We start from the raw sequence: 27,818 nt of genomic DNA, 5'->3' as shown, positions 1-27,818 counted from the left end.
TTCCATTTATTGCTAAACTTCCTTTCAGTGTTTACGCTGCCAGGCCACAGGATCTCAGAACCCTCTTTAAAGTCATTCACTTGTTGGAAAAGAAGTCAGTGCCCGCCTGGGAAGGATAACAGGCTGTCTGGCGGCTGACCGCATGACCTATCAATAGATTCTGATTTTATACGACACAATCTGGAGCGATGACAACAGCTTCTGACCCTCTTTTATTTATCCAGGCTGGGTTTTTTGCTGAGCGTGCATGCTCTTTTTTAGTAATGCCCTGCTTCACATTCATACAATTCCATATATTCACGCCTGAAAGCTGCCCAGCACAACCACAGACATCCACTGTTGGCCACTCAGCAGCTTCACCGGAGAATTACTCATTCACTCGCCCTTCTTTGCTGGCTCACCAATAGGCTTTCATTCACTACGGATTTCTCTATTTCAAAAACCATCTTGTTCACATTCAAAACTTGTGAGGCAGTCATACATCAAGTGGGTGCACTGGCTTATTGGGCCAATTGCGCATTGCGGCTTCACAGAGTCGCTGTGTATCACAACGGCAGTTCCATTAATTGGAAAAGTGTCTCCTATTCGAGGGCATGATTAAAATGTGGTGTGCTGTGTTTTTGCGATAAAGACTCAGTGAGATGGAGAGATATAAGGGGAGCGCGCTCAGAGGAAGGAATAGAGAGGAGAAGCCCGGAGGCCAGGCTTGCTGGGTGACAATCCTGCATCTGCGGGGGGTCACCGGCAGGAGGCGGAGCATCATCTGGCTGCATAAAAGCCTGTTTTTGAGTTTTGTTTCTCGGGCCTGTGAGAAACAGGACCACAAAATCAGTATGGAGAAGGTGGCTTGCAAATTTAGCCTATAGTTAAAGGATTGGCATTTCCAGCTACACTGGAGCAAATGTTCTGACACTGATATCCTGTTTCACAGCAGTGAGGACATAAAAACAAAAATCTCAGCTGCTCCTTTGAGATCTTTCGCTGCTTCTCCTCCACACCGCCGCTCACCAGATGATGAATATTTATACTGTTCACACTTTAACATAGTCTAATCCCAGCTTTGCCATTTTACTGCTGCTGATACTCCACATGTGAACAAGAGAATAAAGTTATGGAGATGGAACGAAAGAGTGTGTGGGGGTTTTTGTACTCTCCCAACTTCCTGTCCTTGATTCCATGGTTTGATGGTGTGACAGGCCTTGGGGTATATAGTGCCGGTGTGAAAACAGGCTTGGCTGACTGTGCTGGCTCTACTCCCTATTCCATACCTCCAGGGGGCTATTGCTCCCCCTCTCCCATGCTACTCATTTCACCTCGAGGTGGGCTTTAGCCCTGGATAGTTATCCATCTATGCTTTACAGCTCCCGGGTCCCTCAAAGCCAGGCTGGCTACACAGTGGGGCCAAGCCCAAGCTGCTGCGGGGAGGGAAGAAGCAGAGCCGTGCTGGAGGTCCTCCCCTGGGATGCTCAGCAGGAGTGGAAATGGAGCTACGTGGTGTGGATAGATCACTGGTAACCACAGGGTTGGTTAGAGACACACAAGCTTCAGGCAGAGCACAGCCAGACATCCCTGCATGTCTTCCTCATCTTCAGCTCTGTGCAATCAGCTGCACACCTCAGCTGCCATTGTCAAAATAAAAATGGGTTCTATTTTCGCTGTAACTTTGTTCAGGAGCAGTGAGCTGAACAGAAGAGGTAGAGTAATTATAGGAGCCACAATGTGTACTCTGATTGCAAAGTAATGTTTCAGGGAAACAATTTATAGCAATAAGTAACAGCAGGAAAGAGAAAGGCACTGTGGGAACTTTCTTGGCAAAAAAAGAGAAGCAAATTTAGAGATTTTGTCTTCTTTATAACTGTAAATGTTGTCTTAAGTAATTAACATAAGTCTTATAAGTATTTCTAGAACTATGAATTTTCATGAGGCTGTCTCTTTACTGTTCCCTGTCTGTGTATGTGTTTCCTTTTATCTCTACAGTCTTGTGCGAGCTCCAAACCCTCACACGCACTAAAACAGCCCCCCCCCCCCCCCCCCCCTGGTTTAAGAGCACCAACAGAAACAGATTAGACATGTCCCATCTACAGCGACATGAGGATCATGTGGTGGCAACAAATCGAAAAGCATCTTCACCTACTGTGTTTGACTTCAACTCCCATGTCTGGAGACGCAAGACACACAGTACCTCAACGCTGCTTTCCACCAGCCATCGATCTGAGGCTCTGAGACTCGGCCAAAGAGCTATCAACCTTTTAAAGTGTCACTTTCAGAGGGAAATGGATTGCCGCGGTGGGATTGGAAAGGGGAGAGAGGCAGACGGACAGGTTAGGGGTAAAATATCGGAGGACAAATCACCAGCGTAATCAAATCACTCCTATTTGAAGCTCATCATTCATGACTAAACAGCTCACTTTAGTGTATCATTATCTTGTACAGATGTGTGCTTATGATCACAAGACATGAGTTCTATCATTAGTTTAATAATACACTGCATGTGTGTTTAATTGTGACCTGCCAAGGGACTGCAGATAAAAATTAGCATTGCGCTAAGGCTGGCACATTGAATTACAACAGCTGTATTCAGAGGAATAGTTTCATCAGTAAGTGATGTGATTATTGCTTTCATTCCTAGAGTGACAAAAGATTTCTGATTGATGCCAGTCAAGGGTGATAACTGGCATCAATTTAGCCTAGTTTAGCAGATTAAGCTAGGCTACACAGCGTTCCTCACATATTCCCCATGCACATGCATGTGAACACTCTTGTGTCCATGTCTATGTCTCTGTACAAGAACATGAATATCGCAAAGCAAATAATTTATTTACAAAGTGGGCTACTTTATGACAAATCAAGCCTCAAAAGAGTCTCTCATCCTGTGAAATTATACATTTTGAACTGTAGCTGGCGATGCTAATCCTTCTTCTATTGTAAAGCCTTGTGAACGCTGTGTATTAGCACATAAACCAGTTCTTTACCTACTGCGTGGTTCTGGTTAGAGTGACCCTTCAGCTAACAGTGGATCTGTAGAGTGGAAGTAACACTACCATTAAACTACCAGTAGTCCAACACACTCAAGTTAAAGGCAGGATTTTTGGGGGAGGTGAGTAGCTGGGTGACATCAAGGACTGCCAAAAATAACACCATAAACATTGATGTTACAGAAACACAAGGTTGGAAGGACCAGGGCTAGCGAGCTAGCAGTCTATAAACTTTCAAAATAAGGTGTTTGAGTGAAAAAAATGACAATTTCTCTGAATGAAATCCAACAGCAGAGTTTATCTAGCCAATTAATGTATTACACATTACACCTTATTTTTCTTATAAGTACTGCAGTACATTACTTAATTACTTGCGAGAGAAAGTAATTTCTCCCACTACTCATTATATTGCTTTCTTGTTACTCTGTAAAATGACCTAAAATACATTCACATAATTGCCAGTGAACAATATGAACTATAGTTCCACACACCAACACAAATCCATGCCTTTGTTACCTGTTAAAGTTCATGGTCTGGCTGCTGGGCTGGTCGGCATTCACTCAGTTTTAACATTGCCCTGGGTACCCAGTTAGCTTTGTGTTAGCATGCTGTGGGTGCGGATGCTCGGATAATGTTGTACTGTTAGCAGCATAACGTTTTCATTCTGAAGGCAGTTTGCATTTCACCATAAATGTCCATATCTTCACTTCTGAAAAGCTGCAGACCGCTGACTGTAGCACAACTGCACATTAAGAAAAAGGCATGTTTATTTTTGTTTGTTTGATTCATTTGATAACTTTCTATTCACCAGGCATGCAGATAATTAAGCCTTTGTAATGCAAGTAATGCAACTGACATAATAGTACAGTAACGCGTTACATGACTGCATTACTGAAAAATGTACACCAACACCTTACTTTGCAATGGTTTACATTCAACACTAGTGATAGTAAGCATTTCTACAGTTTTCAACAATACAAAAAAATGTCAGAAAATTCTGAAATTTACCCTCAGTCTTGCAAGTGAAGCACTACAAAAGTACTTTTAAAAAAAAGAAAGAAGAAGCTTTAAATGAAGTGTGATGGCCTTGATAAAATAATTCTGGCAAAACTTTTTTTGACATCATGCAAAAAAAACATGTGCATTTGCACAAAAAACCCTCAAAAAAATCTCGTTTGCATCTGAAAGATGACAAAGATGCATAAAAGTATGATTTGTTTAAAAGAAGTTGGTTTGTCTGTTTTTTATTTTTTCTAAATTTTTTTACAAAATTCTCCAGCATCTGAAAACGTTCTTAAGGCAGTGAGTACCTGAACCCAATTAAGCAAAAACAACTTTTCATTGCAGAGCACTTGATGTTTCCCCCAAACACAAAGACAGACATGAAATCTAAATGCATGAAGCGACACATCACCATATACTGTAGCTAACAGGAGGCGTATGAGTACGTGGAAGTGCATGTAGGAGTCGGACTAACAATGCAAAATAACTCCTTATCACTTTCTTTATTATCAGTGACTCGAATGTGACCCCCAAAACTAATTTATGATGGAAACTTGAAGATTTGCCTCCGTGAGTTTCCTGCATATGTGAAGCTTTGTTTATTGTTGTCTGGGCAGGGATAGCTCAGTAGGTAAAGTGGTCGCCCCATGATCGGAAGGTCGGCGGTTCGAATCCACTTAACGGCTACCCTGAGGTACCCCTGAGCAAGGTACCGTCCCTACACAGTGCTCCCCGGGTGCCTGCTTAGTGGGCTGCCCACTGCTTCACTGAGTGAATGGGTCAAATGCAGAGAAAAACAAGTAATTTCCCCATTATAATAAAGTATCCATTATTATTATTATTATTCTTTGAATGCATGAAAGCACAGCCCGAAGACCTGTCCTTAACATTTTCATTCTAATCAGAAGCAAAGAGTCACACTTTTTTTCTTTTTACTTTGTGAAGAAGTGAATGAAGGAGTTGGAGGGCACACACACTTCTTTTTCTTTAAATCGTAGCACGTCGTTTGTCATCATGAAAAAGTTAAACCGGTATATAATAAAGTTCACACATCAGGTATTTGGAATTTAACGTAATGTTGGAATGGAGAACAACAAACTTTTTACAAATGCAGTACAAGAATCAAGGTTGCTGCTTTGGCTTGTTTAACTAGATATTAAAGCCGGGCTGCACTGTTTCAAGGGCTCAACTTGTCTCTTTGTTGTGAGAGAAAGAAAAGACCCTCTGGCCCTGGGAACCAGTAAATGACCTGACAAACACCTACTCATGCACGCACGCACACACACACACTATCTGCTTTGAAACACAGGCTCATGCCCCAACTTACACCCTGCCTGCGCTGCATGAACACACACTGTATATCTCTGGAGGTAAGACAGAAATCCAAAGACCTGCCAAGAAAAGTCAAAGGGATCCAGTACCTTGAGGCAGCAGAGGTGGAGGGGGGGTGAGGATGAGACGAGGGACCAGAGGAGTGAAGGATGAAGGAAAGAGAAATATTCACGGGGGATAGAGAGAGTGACACCAAACCAGATGAAAAGAGATGGAGAGGCGGAAATTGGTGAGGGGCGGGCGGATAAAGTGGGGGCGGTGTGGGAGGAGTGATGCGAAATAACGGGAGAGGAGAGAAGCAGAGAACAGAGAGGTGGAAGCGTGAGGAATGAGCAAGTGTGGGAGGAGTGGGAAAGTCATGAGCAGCAAGTGTAAAAAATAAAAGAGAGAAAACGGCTAACGTGGAGATGGAGGTACTAAGTGAGTCCAAGGAGTACGGCTTGGGAGAAGAAAGAGCGATGTGTTTTGTATGCACCCCAGATGAGAGCCAAAGAGACAGGGAGATAAACTGTCAAGAGAAGCCAGTGAATCCAGAGCGACAGAGAGGGGAGCGTGTATGCATTTAGATGTTAGCCTCGCATGTGCAGAAGGCCTGAGCGCGGCTAAAATATCCAGCGAGAGATGTTTGGAAGAGTGAGAGAGAGGCAAAAGAGGGACAAAGCGAGTGAGAGAGATGGTGGCAGCGATTCGTTGATGCTATCTGGGCACAGGGAGATGTGTGTGACACAATCTCAAATTGGAAATCGCTGTTTCAATCTCGCCTCACTCCGTGGCTACCCGCTCCACTGATAACAAGAGCAGCCTAATTCTATTAAAAATATCCCGTGAGTGCAGCGGCAGCTGAGACGAAGACAGAGAGCAAGAGGAAATTGGGGGGGGAGAGCCAGGACGAAGAGGAGGAGGAGGAGAGGGTGAGTGACGGGAAGGAGACAGAGGCCAAATGAGGGAGAGAGAATAGAGAGAAAGCTGACTGACTGGCGAAGCAAACTCCAAAAAACAACAGTGAGACTTTAAAGTGCTTGCATGGGGAGAAAGTTTCGCCTGTCTTCTAGCATATCTCCTTACCCCATCTGCCCATCATCTCTCCCAACCTCTCCATCTCAGCAAATCAGCCCCCTCCATCTATCTTACTACCCATCTGTCTATTTATCTCTCTATCCATCTGCTAGCTCTTATCACTCCCCACAGGTTACTGTTCTCATTTAGGACAGTGCTCCCTTTCTCTGCATTCCTTTTTTTTCATCGTACCCTCCACTCCATCTACTCTGGTTCTTTTTTTTGACTCCTCAAATCTATTTGCTCTGCATGTTTTCATTTGCCAAGCTAGCAAACCTCGGAAAGCGCGTCTGATAGGCACTTGTTCTTTCATCTCACTCTTCAAACTCCTCGGCCAAATGGAGTGCCCTAAAAAGTACTTTGTTTCCCGAGGTTTAACTGAAGATAGAATTAAGTGCCTGGCTAATCACCAATCAGCCAGTGGATCAATCTGAATTCACAGAGTGCTGTAAGGGAATAGGTCCTAGTTGCGGGACTAGATCCTCGGCCAAGTAAGACTTTAAAAGTCTCCATAGCTGTTGGCCAGCTGAGAGCAGAGATTGTCAGTAAGACAAAGGATTTGATGAAGATGGGAGAGAAAAAAAAAAAGCTAGACTCTGAAAGCCAGCCAAAGAGCGCTCCAGGACAGTATCCTCTTGCTACGGTGAGCTCCAAACATCATCACTTTTGCTATTATTTCTTAGGCTGTGGAGACAAAGTGGGAAGAGAGCAAGAGAGAAAAAGAGAAAAAGCTAGAGTGCCGTGGGTGGAGTGTGTACGTGAGGTTGGTCTAAATATATATAAGAAATAAACAGCTCGGACTCCAGCAGTATAGTGTCGGCTAATGAATTAATCAGACAGCTACTGGCCACTTTTTCCCCCTCTCTTCCTTTACAGACGGAGAGAACAGAGCAAGCTGGGAGCGAATGCTCATTCAGCTGTGAAAAAGCGCGTGTGTGTTCACCCGCTGCCTGCGTCGCTTTATGCGGATCTATGGACGCTGGCATTAAACTTTTTATCTTCTGCTGATGATCGCCTGTCACACCAATAAACTCAATCTGAAGCCTTAAATGTGAAAAGAGGGTTAGAGCAGAGACAGGGTGGTGCAGAGAGCACAAAGGCAAAGTCGAGGAAGCAGAGGTGGGGAGCAAAGGAGAAAGAGAGAGACAAGAGAGCAAAAGAAAGAAATAGACAGTTGGGAGACAGTCAAAGCTGGGAGATAAGATCCTTGGATTAGTGAAGAGAGAGCTAGAGAGTGAGAGATGAAGAGGTTAAGATACGGAGAAGGGCAGTTGTGTAATCTTGGCTTTTAAAATGAGTTGGCCACTGCTGTGGTCAGAGGGAAGATTGAGATTGAGATTATACCAGATGGAGGGATTGTGGGCGAAATAGGTAGCGATACGGAGACACTAACAAAGATAAAGGAATCCGTGAGCCGGGGATCAAGACAATAGCTGTTTATGAATCTGTATGCCAGCTGATACTTAATCCCCCTTCAAATATCACTTCATTTAGCTCAAGCGGAACAAGCCATAGACGAGACACAGAGTAAATAAAAACTCTTTGTCTCCCTCTTTAGCTGCCTTTGTACAAACACAGTCTTAGGGCTGTAACCTGTATTACTTACTCCGGTAAATGGCACACATTACACAGACTGTTTCCACGATGTATGCAAATAGAACAGAAATGGAGAAAAGAGTCTACTCTTCCCAAAACAGCAAAACAAGCGAGACAGAATAATGAAATTAAACTGTCGTGGGTTCACCGCCGCAGAGACGATTATTTAAACAAAAGACCAGCCACTTAACAGCGAGCCTTTGAGGTCTGACCAATAACGCTTGCTTTAGCCAGAGCTCTCACAAACAATCAATACACTAATAACAAAGTATATGGAGTCGGTTGAAGGCACATAAATGAGGTTCACTAAGGTTATATTAGTAGCATAGAGGAGAGACACCTTTAAGACCGACTCGTGTTCCAGTTGCTTGTCAGTCACTCTCTGTTGGAAGCTACATGAACAAAGTCCACTCGGACAACTGTAGTCAAGTTCTTTTAGTCTGTAACAGGGAGAAGAAAAACTGTTACATTATTGCCTTTTAGATAGCGCAGATTGTGTTCACACATACTTATTACAAACAAGCCAAGAGCTATTTATGTACTCTGATGGTCACAAAGAGCTCACAGACAAACAACTGATTATAAGCATTATTAGTCAAGTCTGTATTTGGAGGTTGAGCTGAAGAAGGCAGATGCAGTCTCTGGAATAAAGCAGGCAAGAGCTCATCCAATAGTACTTGTTGAAAGTGCATATGCGCTCACAGTCCTATGCAATTTTATCTTCTTGATGTAAACAAGCTGCTGCAGTTCACCGAGGAGCGTTGGTCCAATTGTTGAGTCTGCACCAAAGTTTGACTGACAACTTTCACGCCAGCCCAGGTGGAAATTGGTAAATGGACTGTTCATCGACTATCGACAAACAACTCAAAGTGCTTTAAAACCTCACTAATTGGGCACCAGAGTTTGATTTGAAAGACTGCTGTGAAAGCTCAAGGTCAATACCAGAGCAAACTAAAGAACGAGACAAAGACCACCTGACAAGATGAGTCACGGTCAACTTCAAAGGTGATTTGGAGTTTGTTTTTGGAGTAGAAGTTAAAAGGGACAGCTACGGGCATTTTGCTTTAGCAGATACATCCTTTTAGCAAGAATTCAAAAGTCAAACACATCACTGAACGCTTATCTGTATAGGTGGGCCATTTAAACCGCATCTTTCGATTTTTTGCGCGCATAAATACATTCACATGCTGATGAATAAGCCAGATAATCAAGTAAACAGGTAATAAAAGCATTACTAAGTTCGCTGCCTCAACTTGCAGTAAATGCTATTAAAATGCTTCACTTCCATGTAGCTCATGTACTCGCAGTTTATGTGTAACGAGCCAATATTGAATAAGCTTAAACAAACTGAGACAGACAATCATCCAGCCGAGCATTAATAAATGTTGAAAATGACAGCTTGCTGTTTCCGATCAATGGGCAGACCAGAAAAGGGAGGATGATTGGCATTTGTCATGGATTTGATCTATCTGGTCATCTCCACACCTCTCCCCCTGTCACTGTGCTGCAAAGAAAAAAAAAAGATCAATACATCTGATCAATGGCTTCAAAGATTTAGCCTAAGCTCAGCTCCATTCTTAACAGGCTGTCATTCACCACTGGCTACCCAGACATGTCTTATTCCAACAGGAGACAGCTATTCGCTTCCTGACTTTCAACTGTCTGCAGAAAGTACAGCACTCAGTCTTGTCCATTTTGAAGGATTGTGACAAGAGGCGATGCTGTGTTTTCGGGCAGCTGAGCGTAAGGATCGGAGCTCACGCTCGACGAGGAAGAAAAGGCGGTCGGGAGTGGTACTGTGGAGAGGCCTGCCTGCAAAAACAGGCGATTGCAAAGGCTGCGCTCAGGAAATCATCAAACAGCAGTTGGTTAAGGGTCTCTCTTGTTCCACCGCAGTAAAGGGGCCCTGATGATGTGACACCAGGCTGAGCCGATGAATGTGACTTTTGGCTCTGGTTATAGATAGTCCCATTTTATTCTACGCGGGCCGCCTTTCTTCCACTGGCAGCAAGCTGAATGGGGGCTTGGCATTTGAAAGGAAGCCGAGAGATTTGCTGGCGGATTAATCCTTTCATTAGGGAAAGTGAGAAGTTAATTGCGGCAACAGCTGCATCTCTCATGTTTACACGACTGATGGTTTAAACGCCATCCCTTTAAACGGAAAAAAGCAATTATCAATAAATGCAGGGCAATCTTGCCATGATGAATTGAGCTCAAATTAGGCTTTCTTCTTCTCCGCACCGCATATTCGGGGGCGCAAAAAAGCCGTGTTGGCTGGCGGCGCGTGGTCTTTGCAGAGCTGAATTGTCACACAACAAAGATAAAACACTTGACTTTGTGCGATGAAGAGTTCCCAGGGAGAGCGATCAAAGGTGAGCCGGAGTCGTGATTTCCAGCTGATGAGGCGAGAGGAGGGATAAGGAGAGAGAGCAGGGAGGCGAAGACTGAAAAGAGCTTATAGAGTCTGTGGGAGAAGAGGAATCGGGTGTGTTGATACACTGCAGAACAACAACTTCAACACAGAAGAGCTTGCCAAAAAACTCAAAGTCGAGTTATGTTGGCAATTGAGAAACCGAGAGGGCGCGGAGGTCTGCATCTGTAAAGTTTGGCTTGGAAAACTGGGGCCGAGAAAAGCAGGCCTGAAAAAGGGGGATAAATTTAAATAAGGGTGAGAAAGCTATGAGGGAAGCGGGGCAGGCTCAGAGGTTGAGATACGAAAGCTAGAAGACAGGCAATGGTAACAGGATGACTGAAAACAAGGGAGGCAGGGAGTCCCGCAGCAAGAAGTGAGGGCAAATGACACAGGAGGCAGTGAGAGGAGCACTGAAGCACTGAGGAAGGCACGGTAACATTCACCGTTAGAGCCGATCAATTTCCCGTCCCCTCAATAATTGATGTGACGAGCACGGCGGGCTGTTATCTGTCAGGCTTGACTGACCAAAATACAAACCCCAGTGGGAGCCCATGCACACACACACACACACACACACACACACACACACACACACACACACACACACACAAACTATGCAAGTCCAAAAAATGTCTGATCCAAAAACACAAATGTTCAAACCTAAGAGCTAACCTTGAGGTAAATGGTACTAAAAGAAAGTGAGAAATATAATTCAGAAAGAAAAAATGGAGATCACATGCGCTTCCTGATGCCTTCATTGTCATGGTCACACTGTTCTGATGTTGCTGAAGCTCTCATTCATCATCTGAACTTTCTGTCCCTTACACATGCAGAGGCATAAAGCAGCACTTTCTTCTCCTTCTGCTGTGTCCTTTTAATCTCACATCCTCCATCTTTCACGTTTCCCAATGTAACGTCACACGCAATTCCGTGGCCGCACCGACGCTTCCGCTTTTAATCACAGGCCAGTATCATTGCATGTATACGAACACACACACTGGCATCAGGTTACCTAACAGCTAACAGAAGCATCAGGCAGACAGAGGGGGAAAAGGCAGGCATGTGGAAGGAGGCTCAGCATGACAGAGCACAACAGGAACAGGCTCTCACTCAGCCCATATCTGTCAGGACCCCTCGTGTCGCTCTACCCAGATGTGCCGCACCAGAACACCCACGCAATCCCTACACACTTGCTTTATTTCCAGCTGTCCCCCCCATGCACAAGTACATACACTTCAGGCTTGGTTCGTATATTTGCGTGTGCACCTACAGATCGCGGGACTAACTGATCATACGCCCCTTTTGTCTTTGCTGACATTTGCCATATTGCCATGTGTCACAGCATATTTGTGCAGGCCCACATAAAGAGAGAGTGACAAAAGTAGAACAGTGGAATATGTTAGTGTGTATGTTGCAGGAACAGATGAACAACTGAAAACATGTCAGCCCGACATACTCCAAATGCATGAAGCACAGTCGAGAAGCAGAAGAGCGGAGCCGATGCAGTGTATTAAATCCGATATTGGGTGGTGGTGGTGGTGGGGGTCTTATTATGCAGAGAAAAATTATTATTAGGTGTTCATACGCATTTCAAACTGGCCCGATCAAGAACAAAACACTTCCATCTGCAAAGTGTTAAGACATAAATAGCCATAAAATTTATGAGTCAGTTTGTGGGAGTCAGATGAACGTTGGCAGTGTAGTCATCTTCACAGCCTGTGATCATAGATGACAAACACGTGGACACGAGGCAGAGTGCATGCTTCCACACAAAAAAACAAAACAAAACACCACAACATACATGGCTGCCAACAGGTGAGCAAAAAGCTCAGTCGCTGAGAGCGTGCTAACATGTTATCATAGGTGTTTGGATGCATCTGTGGCTTATTTACCCAAGGATAAGGATATATGCCAAGCGGCTATAGGAACAATCTGCCCCTGTAATGCTATATGTCATTTTCTGTTTGCTGCAGGCTTTTAAATGATGTGTCACTCATGGTTTTAAAGAGAGGGGATGCAGTTCTCCAGAAAAATGGCTGCACTGTGGAGGCCTTTTCAACAACAACAACAACAGCCAAAAAAAAAAAAAAGTATACGTCTGGATGCTTCGCTAATTGCAATTCAAAGCCATCATTTAAGAATATTCTTAAACGTGACCTTTGCAACAAGATGAAATATATTATCACCATCTAGCATGTGGCAATATGCAGTCAACCTCTCTGCTGCCAGAAATCGATCTGTCACTGTACATTAAGTTTTAACTCAGCTGATGTGGCGTTGAATAATAACGATGATATTCAGCTGTTTTTGCACAACAGCAGTGGCTTTAACAGACCCACGCAGGTGTTTTTACTGGGAGTTATGGGAGTCGGACTGGGCTTTGAGGAGAGCAAACTCAACTGTCTCCCCCCGTCGAGCTCTAAGGCGTAACAGGGGGGGATGAGACCTGCAAGCAGAACAACTGAATCAAATATGAATATCAGATATTTTTGGTTAGGGGAGACTGTTAGCATGGAAATGAGAACTGATTTACCATTTTGTTTGACTTTATTCATTCGGCGCATTTATGTTGAATAAAGCTATTTTTTCAGCTATTTAAATGTCATTCATTTTTACAAATGCAGAAAACACAGAAAGCATATAAGATGGACGTAGTGCCTTATAGCTGCAGTACGTTTACTGACATAGACACTATAAAACAAGTGTGAAAGTGCCTAAAATCGTGCATTAAGGCTACTAGATGGTGATTCAAAATAAGACTTGCTGTCGTGTGCACGTCGACGGGAAAATACTTTATAGCCCTTATTTATCTAGCTAAAAGTCTCATTGAGATTAAAATCTCTTTTCAAGACAGACCTGTCTAAGACCTGGCTAAGAAGAAAAAAATACAACACATAGCAATATAAGAAGTAAAGAAACAAATACAGTTCGTATCCAGTACAGACAAGCGAACACAAACATGTGAATCATATGCAATAACAGCGTGATATTAAAAGCAGTCACACTGACCAAAAGAGCTATTCTCTCGCTCTTTTAAAATGGACTTCCACTCCCACTTCATCACCAGTTCTGACAATTTCAGCGCCTGCTGGAGATTATTCCAGGAAACAGGGGCAGCGTATTTAAGAGCCTTTTTTTTTTTTCCTAATTCGGTTCTGACTCTGGGGACAAACATTTGTATAATATTGTGAGAGCGTAGGCTATACTGGCTGCAGTTTTTACACACATACACACAGATAAGAAGGAACCGACCAAGCATAGATTTATAGATAAAAACAAACCAATGGAAAAGTCTGTGGATATCCAGAGACAGCCACTCAGCAGCAACATACAGAGAACAGTGATGTACACGATGTCCAAAGCCAACCATAAAATGCAAAGTACAATGATGGGCACCATTAAAAAAGATTAAGTTCTTCCTCACTTGGAGAGAAAAACAGGATTTAGTCCTAAAAAAAAAAAAAAAAATCTATTTGAACTTTCAGCTTGGACACAGGCCTTTCAATGTGAGCTTCAAATGACAAATTGTGATCTATAATGATACCTGGAAACTAGATGCTACCTAGGTACCTAAAAATTGTGGCTTATAAGATGTAACATTTCAATTTCAGCCCATTGAATGGTTTTGATCTTAGGAAGCGAAGACAACAACTCTGTCCCATATGATAATAACATGAACTTAGATGTGTCTGGACTTAAAACCAACTTCAGTTGAGTTAAGCAGGACTGAACAAGATCAAAGGCAGACTGAAGAAAATTCAAGGGTTTTCACTACTGAAGGAGATGAACTTACAGACCTGTCCATGGACATTTTCCTACTAAGTTTATGTGACGAGTCACACATTTTGGGTCATATTCAAGGCCCTGAGAGGTAAAACACTGCAACCTTTTCAAGTGTTTGACCTCTAATGGCCACCGTGCATACTGAATTAAAAAATGACGTCTGTTTTGTAAATCATGTTTCAATATGGAATTGTGAGATATTTGGTATGAATCTGCACACTCATAGGCTAACGAGTTGTAAATTAGAACTGTGTGGTTTCACAATCAGACCCACACCCTCCTCATCCTTAATTTCACACTGACACTGAATAAAATGACTTGACAGCAGCACGCTGTTCTCAGTCTGTGTACTTAGGTCCACAGATTTGCCCCTCGATCACTACGTCCAGGAACACTGAAAACACTCTGCTTAAGGCTTCAAATTTAAACTTACTTACAACAGGTGATGTCACTGTGACTATGTCCATCCAGCTACATGGAGTAGCTAACAAAAAAAAGATTCCTACACCTACTTAGATAGCTAGCTGGCTAGTTAACTAGAAAACATGCCCCTCGTCTTACGTTAGTAAACTAGAATAGAATAGTCATGTACATGTTCTACACAATTGTGGAACTAGTGCTGAGTACAACAGCAAACATGCTTTGAGGTCTGGAAGGAGGCTTCTGTTAAGGACTGGAGTGGTGCCATGTCTAATAAACCACTTAAGTAAATACACCTGTGTGGGTTTACCATAGATTAGCTGGGGCTGTGATGCAGTTGTGCAGATATTTCACACTCTGTCTTTCTCTTTTTAGCTGTCTTTATCCATTGTTATCTATATTCTGTACTTTTATTATGTGAAATTCCAAGAAATTAAATTTAAATTTGATTTTCAGTGTTTCATAGTTCAAACCCATAGTTCAAATGTGTTTTTCCCATGTCTATCTGTTGTCTGTGTCTGTGCTCATCATGCAATAACACTGGCAACCTGCCCAGGATATTTCCTTCCTTCTGCCCAGTGCGCGCTGGGATAGAATCTGTTGGCCTCGTGATCCTGGAAAGGGATAAATTGGTGTGTTAAATAGCTGTGGTAGCTTGGTAAAATCCTTTGTGATACTCCCTAATGGGATCACTGCAGTATTTTATTATAAGTACACAACAGAATTACAAAAACATGCAAAAAAAATGTCATAATAAATCTATTATACGTCATTTACTGAAAACTCCTTTAATTTGCCACTTCCTCTTTCATGTACCATTTCCATTTTTCAGACCGGCATTACTCAGACTTTTATTAATAGTCTTGCAGTGTGTGTAAAAATAGCTGGAATCAGTGTACAGATACACTATGCTGGGGGAAAAAGTATTATGATAATAAAAAAAAGTACCAAGGCATTTCTAGGACAGAACCATGAGAGGAAGCCAGCCTTCCAAGAACTGAGTGTGACTCCCATGTGAAGAGGAAAAAAAGGAACAGGAAAAAAAATACAGTCCACTTGAAGAGAGACAAATGACAAGATTGTAAAGAACAAACAACCTTTCTGCCTAACACCTTGTACAACGCACGGTAGAACAGATTCTCCATCCAAAGCGTGCTCTGTCAAGCTCAAAACATGATTCCAGCATTGTAGTGCTGTGAAGTCCCTGCCATGTAGGCCAAGCCAAAACAAATGTGATGTCAATGCAATAATAAACGAGCTTTGTGTTTGAGTACGACCATGATAATTAGTCTCAAGATGGTATGTTAGTAGAGGAGGCTCATAAAATATAGAGGCCATTTGGCGTGCACTCAAGAACAAATCTGTATTCTAAGAGCGTGGGCTGTTACACTAATGTTCTACACAGTTTAAATCTGGCAGAGGCACAGTCAGAAAACTTTGTTTGGAGGAAAGATGCTGACGGTTCCAGGCAGCAGGCAAGAAAGATTACTGAGTCAGCGCACGTACATAGATGCGCACCCTCTCCCTGACACACATGCCGCCACACCACACACTAAACTCTAAAGGGGGAAAAAAATCCCTTTTTTGTTGACTCGATTGCCCGTGTGCCCGAGAGACTGCGCGCATCACCATTCAAGGTTCCTGACAAAATTGGGGTCGCCGCTGAACAGCACAGCAACTCAAGGTCGGGGAGATGATAAAGATGTATATGAAGTCTAAATCCACAAAATAAGATTCCCTCTGTATCTCCCCAAGTGCCTACCTGCCAAGCAAGCTTCCTTTGTGACAGAGTGTGAAAGGTCCGCTTCGCAATTTCAGCTTGAAGCCACGTCACATTGTGGTGGTAGTGGAGCTGAGGTACGAGGCTGAAGAAAGTTCGTCCGAGCCCGAGACTCCCGAGGGCGCGTAATGTATGTGCCATTTGCAGGCAGACGGGTATGAGCGACGTGTTCCAGCAGTCTCAGGCGGGGAATCACAAGATTATTATCCCAGTCCCCCCAACATCAGCAGAGGATGGCATTTTGACAGCACTAATCACCCCATTGTGAACCTCTTCTGTTTGCTTGAGGAAGCGAAGAAATCTCCAGCTGCTGAGACCCAGGGAAACATAAAAATAAAAGGGGTAGCAAAGACCTTTAATGCCCGTTGGGTGGTCGAAAAGCTCCTGGTGGGCTCTTTGGTTTGAGACGCTAGCTGCTTGCTCAGACTGTTACACGGTGTGTTTTCACAGCTTCAGTTCAAACAACCGCCTCTCCCAACCGCATCACCCCCTCTGAGGAAATGGCAAATACATCGTGGCCATCTCCTGAGGAACTGGCAAACAAAGAAGAAAAGAGACTTTGTATTTCTTTGGATGTTTTAAGGCTGGTTTTCTCTCTCGTCTTTCTTTTTCTGTAGCATTAATTATGCATATAAAATTGGACTTTTTGATTAGAGCATCAAAAACAGAGCAACAAAGTTTAAGCATGGATTTTATTTTATTTTTTTGGAAGCAAAACTTGTCTGATTAAAGAGTTCTTTAATAGCAGTCAGACTCAAAAAAAATCAGCAACAATGAGACTCAATTAGTGTTTTGGGGGGAGGGTTTGCAAGCGTGCCCACAGCTGGGCTGCCGAAATAATCTTCTAATAGATCAACAAAGATGATGTGGATAGAGGAATAAAGACAAACACACAAACCCAGAAAATTACATATAATGTTTCGGAAAAGCAGCCATGTGCATCAGAGTATGACTGGGGCTGACCGCCATTACCGCAAAAGTGCTCTGCCGCACTCTTTGCAGAGACACATACACAGGCACAGTCTCGACCCAATTACAATTAAACGCGGAGCTTGGTGCTCCTCCGGGCCAGGGTATCGATGATTCATTTTGTGTTTTATCAAAGAAAAAGGAGTGCCATTAAAAAGAGATCAGTCAGCCACCAGGCATGAGGAGTCTGCTTCTAATTGGCCATTCATCAAAAAGCCTTCTCAAGTAGATCGGAGCCCTGAAATATCACGCATGACAACTGAACTGCACTACATTAATTACACTACTGATGACCCTCATGCTCTACGGCCCACTCCACGCCTTCCTAGAGGGCTGGAAAGCGCACGGATGCACGCGCACCCGAATGCACGCGCACGCATGCCAGGATACACTCGGTCTCGATCCGTTACACAGTCAGAGATGGCAGATTACGCTGACATGGAACAGGATGGAGTACATCACACCTAGCCAAAAAAAACCCCATATTATGGTATCTATCAGTGCAATTTGACACAGAGATAACCATGACTGCATATTTCCTTTACCTCTGTATTTTTAGCTTCAAAAATCCCTCCCCAAGGTGCTGCCATTTCATCTGCTCAATATCATCAGTCAATCTTTAAAAGATGCTTTAAACCATTTCACTTCACAGCATGTCCGACATGTTTTCACACAGACACACTAGTTTGGAAATATAGCATTGTTGCTGCCTTTGTTCAACTTAGCAGCTATCAGGACACACACGGATGAAGCATTTCGAGCTTTGGCTCTTTCCTCTCACCACGTGAAGGGAATTCTCCTTTTCATCCATTTCCTGATGCACTCTAACTAGACAGTTTTCGGTCATGTCCCAGAATTGCGCGAGCTAGCTCTCTAGCTTTCCAAATACACACGTGCGAGCCTGAACAGCTGCACATCCGCTGACAATTCATCCATCTCTGAATCTCTCATTTTCTCATTTGAGCATTTTGGTGCTTTTCTCTCCCCCCACCACCACTTCTGAGCTGCTAGATCAGCTGGGGCTGGGTTCATCACTAAGCAGCAGCCCAGAGGCCAAGAAACAGAGAGACAACCTCTGCTACAGAGTTACCGAGCAGCTACGAGGTTAAAACAAGCATGAAAAAGCCACATGTAAGCTCGTCTGCATATATGCATGCATGCTCACACACAAACACACACACATTTATCTGTTGTGTCTGCTTTAGGCAAAGGGCTGATGAGGAAGGAATCTTCAAAGTAAGGGAGTGAAAGCCAGATGGTGTTTGATGTGTGGATAATGATTTAGGTAAGGCTACGCAACACTTTCTCCACATCCAAGCTCAACAGAAGCCTGAAACTGTTAGACTTGAGCATGAAAACCAGAAATTGGGAGCTTTGCAAGATGTAGGAAAATGTAGCTCTGAAGTCTTGGATGTGCATATTGTTCCTAAACTAGCCTGTCTGTGTAACTGCCTTTCATAGATCAAGCAGCTGGAGCCATATAGGCTTTTTTCAAAAAGGAGCACCCCATAGGAATGGAACCTGTGCCCTTGCAGACTCTTGTTCGTGTCTGTCCCTGCATAGCAGCTCTGGGCTGTGCACGGCAGCTATCAGTTCATCATTGTCATACAGTAATTCAGTATGTAATGTGCCTCTAAGTCCCTAAGAAGCAGAGGAACAGACACACTGTCTACATGGAGCATGCTAAGCCCAGTCAGTGTCCTGTAGGACCGGCTATTTAACACAGGAATAAGCCAATTATCTTCATGGAGTAGGCAAATTTACAATAGGATTTGCTCAATTCCTACAGGACTTCTATGTCAGGGGTGGCTGCTTATGCTGTAGGTTTCATTCTGTCGTGGCCCCCCCCGAACACACACACACACGTCTGCAGCTGTTGTGATACCACGCAGCCATGCAGATGCACATTACCACCAGCCCGAGCAGACACCTACACAGTCACTCCTACCTCAGGCACGCACAGCATTTTATACCAGAATTACTGGCAGCCTTGATAAAGATGAGCCCAAACACAGAAGTGATAAATAGCACAATAACACACGCACACACAAAAAATGAGCTACCTCCTGTGGAAGCAGTTTTTCCCCCAATTCAAAAGCAACTGTCGAGAAAAATAGTTAATTTTCAGAGTATGATAAATTTAATTCCAAAGCGACGGTTACAGTCATTGGCACCTTTTGTTGCAAGGCTTATTAAAGTCTTTCTAAATTGTGTTAAACCATGGTGAAATTATTTAAGTAGCTTGAGTTAGTGCCTTCAATTTCATATGTGCTTATGACTTATGGCGTGAGAAATAAGGACACGCAAATGGAAATCCAGGGAAAGCTGTAAAATTGAAAACCGCTATTCAGTCACATGCTTTAAAACTAATCACTTCAATGTGATGTCTAAATAGAGAGACTCTAATTTAATGTTCAATTTCCTGATTTCAGATTCCATGTGCTAAAGCACTAATTGTTTCCTCTTTCATTTCAGTGCAGCTCAGTGAGATTTGATCCCCCTCATGGATTCCACCCTCATTATCCTTGTACACGGAAGTAATGCAAGCTGGGCTGTGTGACTGATATGGCTGTTCTTTGATCTGTTCCTCACTTGTACACCTAAGACCTCCCAGCGCCGTGACTCGTGATTTAAAAGAATCTTATGTGCACAGTAATTTTCCTGACGTATGCTCTCACAGTGCTCAAAATAATCACACTAAATAAAATAAAGCCTTTTATTTTTAAATGGGAAAAAAAAGCTGTCTTGTCTAAACAGACTTTTTCCGTACCTGGGCAAAGTTTGAGTATTAGCATTTTCCACATTACAGCACTATCGTCGGTACATAAACCCAACAGAGAGCTGGAGTTGCCAGAAGCACAGAAGCAAGCCTGTAAGAGGTTATGAATGAGAGGTACCAACTACGAAGACTTAATCCTGCTTCCACAAACATTCTGAGGTTGCAGTTCTTGCTTCTAGCTGTTTGTAGGAGTCTTTCCTCTGAGCTTATTAAATAGCCTACAATGCTGCACTTTAGAGTTACAGAGTCCATATGAGTGTGCTCAGAGCAAGAAAGTTACCAAATTTACAAATGTGGCACAACAGCAATAATACTCACAGCTTTTAATATTCCTCACACACAAAGAGTGTTCAGGACCTAACGATAAATCAAAATCTGTAATTTTCCCCAACCTCAGACAGGTGAGCTGTCATACACAGAATCATAATTTTCCGTCTAGTTGTTCAACAGTCTCATTCTAGAAAAGTCTGTTCACTAGACTTAATTGTTTTTTGCAAAGATTACTGTTCTCTTCTTTTTCTTTAAATTTATAGTCGGGATTTGCAGTAGTATAGTTTACTGTTATAAAGGTGGATACCTAAGGTAGCTTCTGTGACCTCTCGATCATTTAAGTATGAAAACACGGCATAAGGAAGCCTGGTAATAATGCAAACGCATTTTGTGGCACAATATGTTTGCTGTAGTTGAAGAAATTATCATAGCAAATCAAGATAATTTTAGTCATTCCAAGTATAATTAATGATATATAAGCGAAAAACTGACTTATAGGACAGATGTGGGCTGATAGTTGTTAAATTATTTAGCATACTGTTGCATCATGGGACTTTAGGCTTTACACAAGTTGGGGGGCTTTTTCAGCTCAAATCCACCGTGGCACTCTCCCCCTGGGATATTTAAAGGACATGTTCACCCAAATTACCATTTTCCCAAAGACTTCTGGTGGCAGACAGACTATTAATAAAGTTAACACACCAACTGACTGTTGAAAATTAGCCACACTGGTGTTGTACATAGAAAACATACATTATTCATTATATATAACTCACTGAACGTTCAGAGAAACTGTGGGAGAAACAGAAAACAAGACATGTATGGTTTAACAAGTAGCCAGCCTATGGTTATGACATAATTGCAGACTGTTACCCTTCATGTTAGCTTTGCCCCAGAGACTTACTGAAGCTAAGCTAACATATGCTAACTAAATACTTGCCTTTAACCAAACGCAGGGAACCCATGCAGGGGAGGCCAGCTGGCTACTGAGACACAGTAAGACCAGGTATATGATTTCTTTCTCATTTCCTATGCAAGCTAACCCCCCAAAAATCAGAGTGAAGAAAGTGATATTATAGTCAGCAGTCAACCCTTGATCCAAACCTGATAAAGTAATACAGCATAGGTGTGATTACTAACTGTAGTGTAATTCGTCAGTTCCATAATGTAATCTTTTATTAACACAGCTTGAAATAAATAAATAAGTCATATATACTGGATTTGTCTAGTTTCTTTCTCCCAATTTAATCCAACGTCAGGGACTCTGGGAGTCTTACTATTACCACCATTTTTTTTCTTTGGCATGCTTATTTAACATCTGTGCACCTGCGTGAAAAAACTGAAGCCGTTCCAAATAGATTTAGAAAAAAAATATGTAAGAAAATGCCCAGTATCATATTTCATTTTGGCTCAAATTCAAATTTCCATCTGAAATAACTAGAGAAAGGATTCTTTTTAGCTCACAACTCCAATACTTCAGCCAGTGGCAGCAGGTCTATAACCAACACACACACTGACACACACACACACACCTATAACCAACAGTCATACGGGCTTTCTCTTTCTGTCAGTGTCCAACTCCCTTGCCCTCTCTCTATCTCATTTCTGCACAGTGGGGTATAAATGTAAATACACAGTTACACACACACATATATACACACACGCCTCCACACACAGCCTGGAGCAGCCTCCTGTCTTTCTGTATAATAATGTCTCCAGTGGAGCGAGTTGCTGTACTTTTTTCACGGGAGTCCGCCTTCATCCCACCCATTCAAAAAGCCATCCACCACCGAGCTGGGGGTTGCCTCCACCAATCTGACATCGAGCTCAGAAATTCAGTTCTGCCCGGTGGTAACGCAGACCCACTGCTGGCAGCAGACAGACAACGCACCTCCACGCTTGCACAAGGGGAAAATTTTAAAGTTCACAATAAAATATGGTTGGAAATTATGCTCATTTGACAACTTATGCAAGGTGTGCGCCACTGCTTGAGTAGGTGCGTGCATATCTATTGTCACGTGCACACGAGTAAACAGCAGTGTTGATCTGGGAGCAATCAGACCGTGACAGACTCTGCAGCACCATCCCACAGGCCTATAGTGAGGAAAAAGACTGCACTGCTAGGCATAGCCATTTCCTCTAAATGACCGTCTCTCTCCCCTCCCTTCCTCACATCACCACCGGGGGAGAGACTGACTCCATGTCTCGACACAGCACTGCTAAAGCTGGGGTCAGCCTGTCCTGCTCTAACCTCAGTCTTGGAACGCTGGGGACACATCACAGTATTGGAGGAGGGAGGCTGGGGAGGACGGAGAAAAGCGTGAAGGATGTTGAACCTAAATTCAACACTTTCCCTGAGAGATGCTTGCTGTGAATCCATTGGCGTTTTTCCATTCTTAAAAAGTTTGCATCAGCAACCATGTGTCTTTCCCCTCCTTTGATGCCCAATCACCATCAAAGGGCACCGAGGCAATGAACTGTTCGCCCTCCGCATCCAGCTGGAGTTTAAAGGGAACATCACGTATGGGTGAAAAATGGCTCGCCAGTCTCTTGCCTTGAGTAGGTAATTGGAGATGATATAGTTGAGATTTAGTTCTGGGCAAAGTCACTTCAGAGTCGCAGACGTTTCACTTCCCCTTTCAAAGACTGACACCAGAGGAATAGTACTCTGCCGAAGGTTTTACACAGCTCATTTCCCCAATCCCAAAAAAGCAAGGAGAAGAGAGCACGAGCAGAATCTGAGGCGATCTTAGATCCTAGAAGCTCCTTGTTCCCTTTTCCGTTTATAACAATCGGAAAGGAAAAAGGAATTCTGCAATTGCATTACCTCTCTGCGTGAGGGCCCTGGGGAACGTTCATGTCTTGAACACTAAGCATTCATTTCCTTGTTCTCCACAAGGATCCCTGGGAGGCCATGTTGTCTGATTCATTTCACTGAATTGTCAGCTAATGAATGGTACGCGTCCATCGACTGCCACACACTTTCTCGGAATAGAAAAGCCCCCAAGGGTGCTCATCTCGGGGGTTCTCCTATTCTCATTAGGAGGGAATCAAACGGAAACAGAGGCTCACTGATCATTTCTCATGTCCTCTGTGTGTGTGTGTGTTCCATGAAGTGGGGGTGTGGCTCCATGCGAAGGCGTCTTTCTCTCTTTGACTTGGTGATCACCGTTTTTGGACGTTTGCATCTTTGAGGGCATGTTATTGACCGCTTTTGATTGAGCCTTTAAACAAAGACGACTAGCGGACTCTCTGGGACAGTATTAGTAAGTGATCTGTCTTGCTGGCAAAGCATTACAAGCCACTTCAGGCATGAGAGGCAACAAGGTTATGTAAGATTGACAGGTGAGAATTGTTAAAGAAAATCTTCACTCGAGACCTGAATTCAAATATCGTTCTCCTGCAGCCTCCTCAGCTGTTGTTCCTCTCCTTTTATAAGTCCTCTGTGCCTTTTTCTGTCTCTCTGAGTTGTGCCATCCTGCATCCTCCTCAGTAACTCACCATCTACACCAACCCTTTCTTCTTCCTCTGCTGGTGTCCACAACACCCAGTAATGTCCGCTAATGGGATTTTCCGTGTCCCTCCCGTGTCACAACAACAGCACCTTTCTCTTTCTTTCTTTTCTTCAGGCAGTTTTATCGTCAGCATAAGTCACTGACTCAATGCAACCTGTCTCTTTCCACTGTTACCACCCTCTCCCTCTTCTTCTCCATCTTCCACCCACCGTCCACTCGTTTCCCACTCTTCCCTCTAATCTCACCTCATGTTCTACCTGTTCACATTTCATCCACTCCCTCTTCCTCCATACTAACCCCCTCCAATCCATTGATTTCTCCTAGCCTCCCCCTCTTCCTCATCCTTCTCTGCCCTCCTTTTACATCCCCTTTCCCCTTGTTACTCCCCACCTGTGCAAAGGCTATTCGGTGTGAACAGTTAATAACGGAATCATAGTGGGTTCTTTATCTTAGCCACATTACAAGATAAGGTATTGATATTGAGACTAGTATTTGTAGAAGCAATCATATTTTTTCCCACAGAAGAGCCATGTAATATCACAGCTGGTCCAGGGAAAAATGCCCAAATGTGCTCACGTGATCAAATGTACACTCAAAGATAAACGCATTCACATTCATCACAGATGTACATAAACACATTTGCAGCTATGGTATTCACAGACATTGAGCTGATTGCACCCAAACACCCCGGTGCAACAACAATGTATAATACATGAGCTTTCCACATACATAAACATGTCTCGCACTGATCAGAGTCATTATAGTCGCTTAAGACCCATCATGTGTGTTTGTGCATGTGTGCGCGTGTGTGTGAGGGAGTCATTCATGTATCACATTAGTTTTTATGTATATGTTCAACAGGGGGCCATCATGGCAGAGATTTTCCTCCCTACAACATGAAGAAATTATATATAGACGTGGCAGACCCACTTTTCTTGCTCTTACAAAAATAAAGCACGGCAGTAGGCTGCCATAATCGATATAACCTGAGAAGGCAGGTCATAAATCTAAGCAAATGTATTTCCCAGTAGAGCAAAGGATGCTTAAGGTCTCACACAAATGAGAGAACATATATATTATATATATATATATACATATATTAGAGTTGTGCAAAAACAGAACACTTTGCAAAGGCACAGGCACGTCACCAGACACCCGTGGATATGAAGCCAAATACTGATTATCACCGACTTATAGGGTCGCGTAATAAATGGACGCAATTAAGCTGGGTTTTTGAAGCGACTCGCAGCCGATCACCCTCATTAGGGACGCGCTGAACCGCAGACAAATTTCCACATACGGACGGCGCGCAGGTAAAATATTTGCCGCGGGGTGTCGGTGCTCCGTATAGTGACAGTCTGTCAGTAGCAGTGCACTCCGTCTGTTGGGAATCGGCTCGCACGCGTAAAAACACTGCGCCCGTCCGGCTTGCATTGAAAGTGGCATCCTCTTCGTTCTGTGATCAGAGGAATAGACACCCGACTGAATCAATGAAAGAACGACCAATAAGATAATCAATCGGTATGCACAACAGTAAGTATGTTGTGAAATTCCCCAACATACAAGCACACTGGACAAGTCCTCAGTCTCTGACCACAGGCTCCCAATTAGGACTCCACGTTCACTGTCGGCCATTATGAATGTGATAGCTCTATAATAATTTTTACAACAACAGTCCGTCCTTAAATTTTCCACTGAGATTCGAGGGATATACTTTTACAACGACTAAAACCCAGTAGACCCTCCGGAGTGTCGGAAATACGCGCGGAGTCGGACCGCCGCGAGAATTAACCACATCCATCTGTTTCGCTGAAATAGTACAGAGGGAACACGGATCGATATGTGGGTATTTTACGCGTCACGTGCCGTAATTTCAGTTTTAAAAAACGGTGAATGTCAAGCAGTGTCGCCTGATAGCAGACGGGGAGAAACGCAATTCCCAAATACCAACAGAGGGGAAAACTGGGTCTGATCTCCAGCCAACCTGACCGAGGTAATAATAAAAAAACAAAACAGAAACAGTGCTTTCAAAGACAGGATTATCTGGGCTAGGACATTTTTGAATTTACCTCAGGATGTCGGTGGGATTGCCTCAAGTTTCTTCGTCCGTCAGCCGGTCACAAAACTGAGTCCAAGAAGGGCAAACACTGTTATCGCGCCGTCTCTCCTCTCTCCCTCTCCCTCTCTCCCCCACTCTCTCTCTCGCTCTGTCTTTTCAAACAACGTCACTCCCGAAAATCCGTGCACGTTTTTTTTTCCCCACCTCCTAATTTCCACGGTTTTCTCTCTCTTTGTCCCGTCTTTTGAATTCTTAATCATCGCCTTTTTTCCTCGGGAGTGATTAATATCAGTATTATGTCCATCATCACTCATAATTATATCCACCACCTCCGCCACCGGCGTGATCATCGTGATCATCATTCATCACGTATCAATACATCACTCTCATCTGCCTTATGTGCTGGAGTTTCCTGTGCACAAGAATTTTTCCAGTACAATTGCACTCACAACCTACGCTGTTTCTTTGTTATAAGAGTTCAGTAATACTTTTATTTTCCTAAAAGGTATTTTTCCAGAGTTTATGTGTTCTAAACCCTTAATTGGAACTTAATAGATAATATACTTAAGCTTCACATAGTACTTCTAAGATATTACTAAGATCAAAAACACATTATTGAGCTTTGGGTCGCCAGGCTATTTAGAAAATTAAAGCATTATCTCACTCCATTAGTGTGGAGGAGAGGTTGACTAAGGCACCGTAGGCAATGCCACAAGTCACTTTAGAAACATTAATCATATTAAAGGGAAAATTTTAAAAGGATTTTTGGTACAACTTTTAATAATATTGGTTTTTAAGAAAGACTAATGTTTCAAGCCATTGTTAATAAATCTACTAATCCACTAATATACTTGGGTTGCCAGACATATGGGGGGGGGGGGGGGGGAGCAAAAAAGACCAATGCATATGTTATTGTCGGTTATAAGAAAAATATTATTTATGCAATATAATGTTGGTTGTCCCAACTGTTATTGGGTTAGAGGCAGGGTGGACCTCGGATAGGCCCCCAGTCTATTACAGGGCTAACACAGAGAGAACGACAACCATTCACACTCACATTCACACCTACAGCCAATTTAAAATCACCAGTTAAGTTAAAACTGCCTGTTAAAGAAAGCCAGAGAGAAGTACCACACATACAAAGAGAACATGCAAACTCCAAACAGAAAGGCCCCGACCAGCTGCTGGATTCGAACCCAGGACCTTCTTGCTTTGAAGTGACAGTGCTAAAGGTGCCTCCCATGATCTGAGGCAACAAAAACCTTCATAAACGTTATTTTAAAAAATGATACTAAATTTTATTTCCTAAAGTTTTCTGTAACATCGTGTTACAGTTAATCATGCAGAGACATTCACTGCTTTACTTTATGCTTCTAATACAAAGAAGAAGAAGAAAGTATAAAGTCTTTATAAACCCTGCCTCCGTAGAAAGTGATGCCAAACGTTTTTTGTTTTAAAGTTTCATCGATCTATTGGTTTTAATCATGATAATCACTATGAGTCACTTTTAGTAAAGGAGCCTTTTTCAGCACTCTCAATCCCTGTCTTTATTCTATTGGAGCATTATTAAAGCTGACCTTTTGACACTGGTAACACAGATACAGAGCATCAAATGTTATTGTTTCGTCAAAGATACCAGTATGTCAGAGATGACTGCTCTCAGACCCAGCTTGTGAGATATCAACTCTTTGTCACGACCAATGACTGTTTTCTACAATCGTTGATCACGACTGTGTAGCATCACATTTTAACCCACTGAGGGCTCTTAATATTCATCGTACCTCATGGATTGTCAGCTTGAATAGCGTCCAGCCCACCATCCCACAGCAACCCTAGTTGGAAGTGGGTATGATGGATGGATGGATGGAT

At 43.1% G+C, this 27,818-nt stretch overlaps 1 protein-coding gene across 3 annotated transcripts in view; it reads right to left on the bottom strand.

Moving 5' to 3' along the window:
* Window positions 1–26,349, bottom strand: part of cdh24b (cadherin 24, type 2b) — a 160,695-nt gene extending 134,346 nt beyond the window's left edge. For all 3 annotated transcript variants that reach the window (XM_082512993.1, XM_082512994.1, XM_082512995.1), the window contains exon 1: window positions 25,960–26,349. The gene's annotated coding sequence lies outside the window, so the exon portion shown is untranslated. The remainder of the gene's footprint in view (window positions 1–25,959) is intronic.
* Window positions 26,350–27,818: the final 1,469 nt, after the last annotated feature.

The sequence above is a fragment of the Aulonocara stuartgranti genome (genome assembly GCF_965226115.1).
Source record: "Aulonocara stuartgranti genome assembly, chromosome: 18".
NCBI lineage: Eukaryota > Metazoa > Chordata > Actinopteri > Cichliformes > Cichlidae > Aulonocara > Aulonocara stuartgranti.
This window is presented reverse-complemented; position numbering and strand designations above follow the sequence as displayed.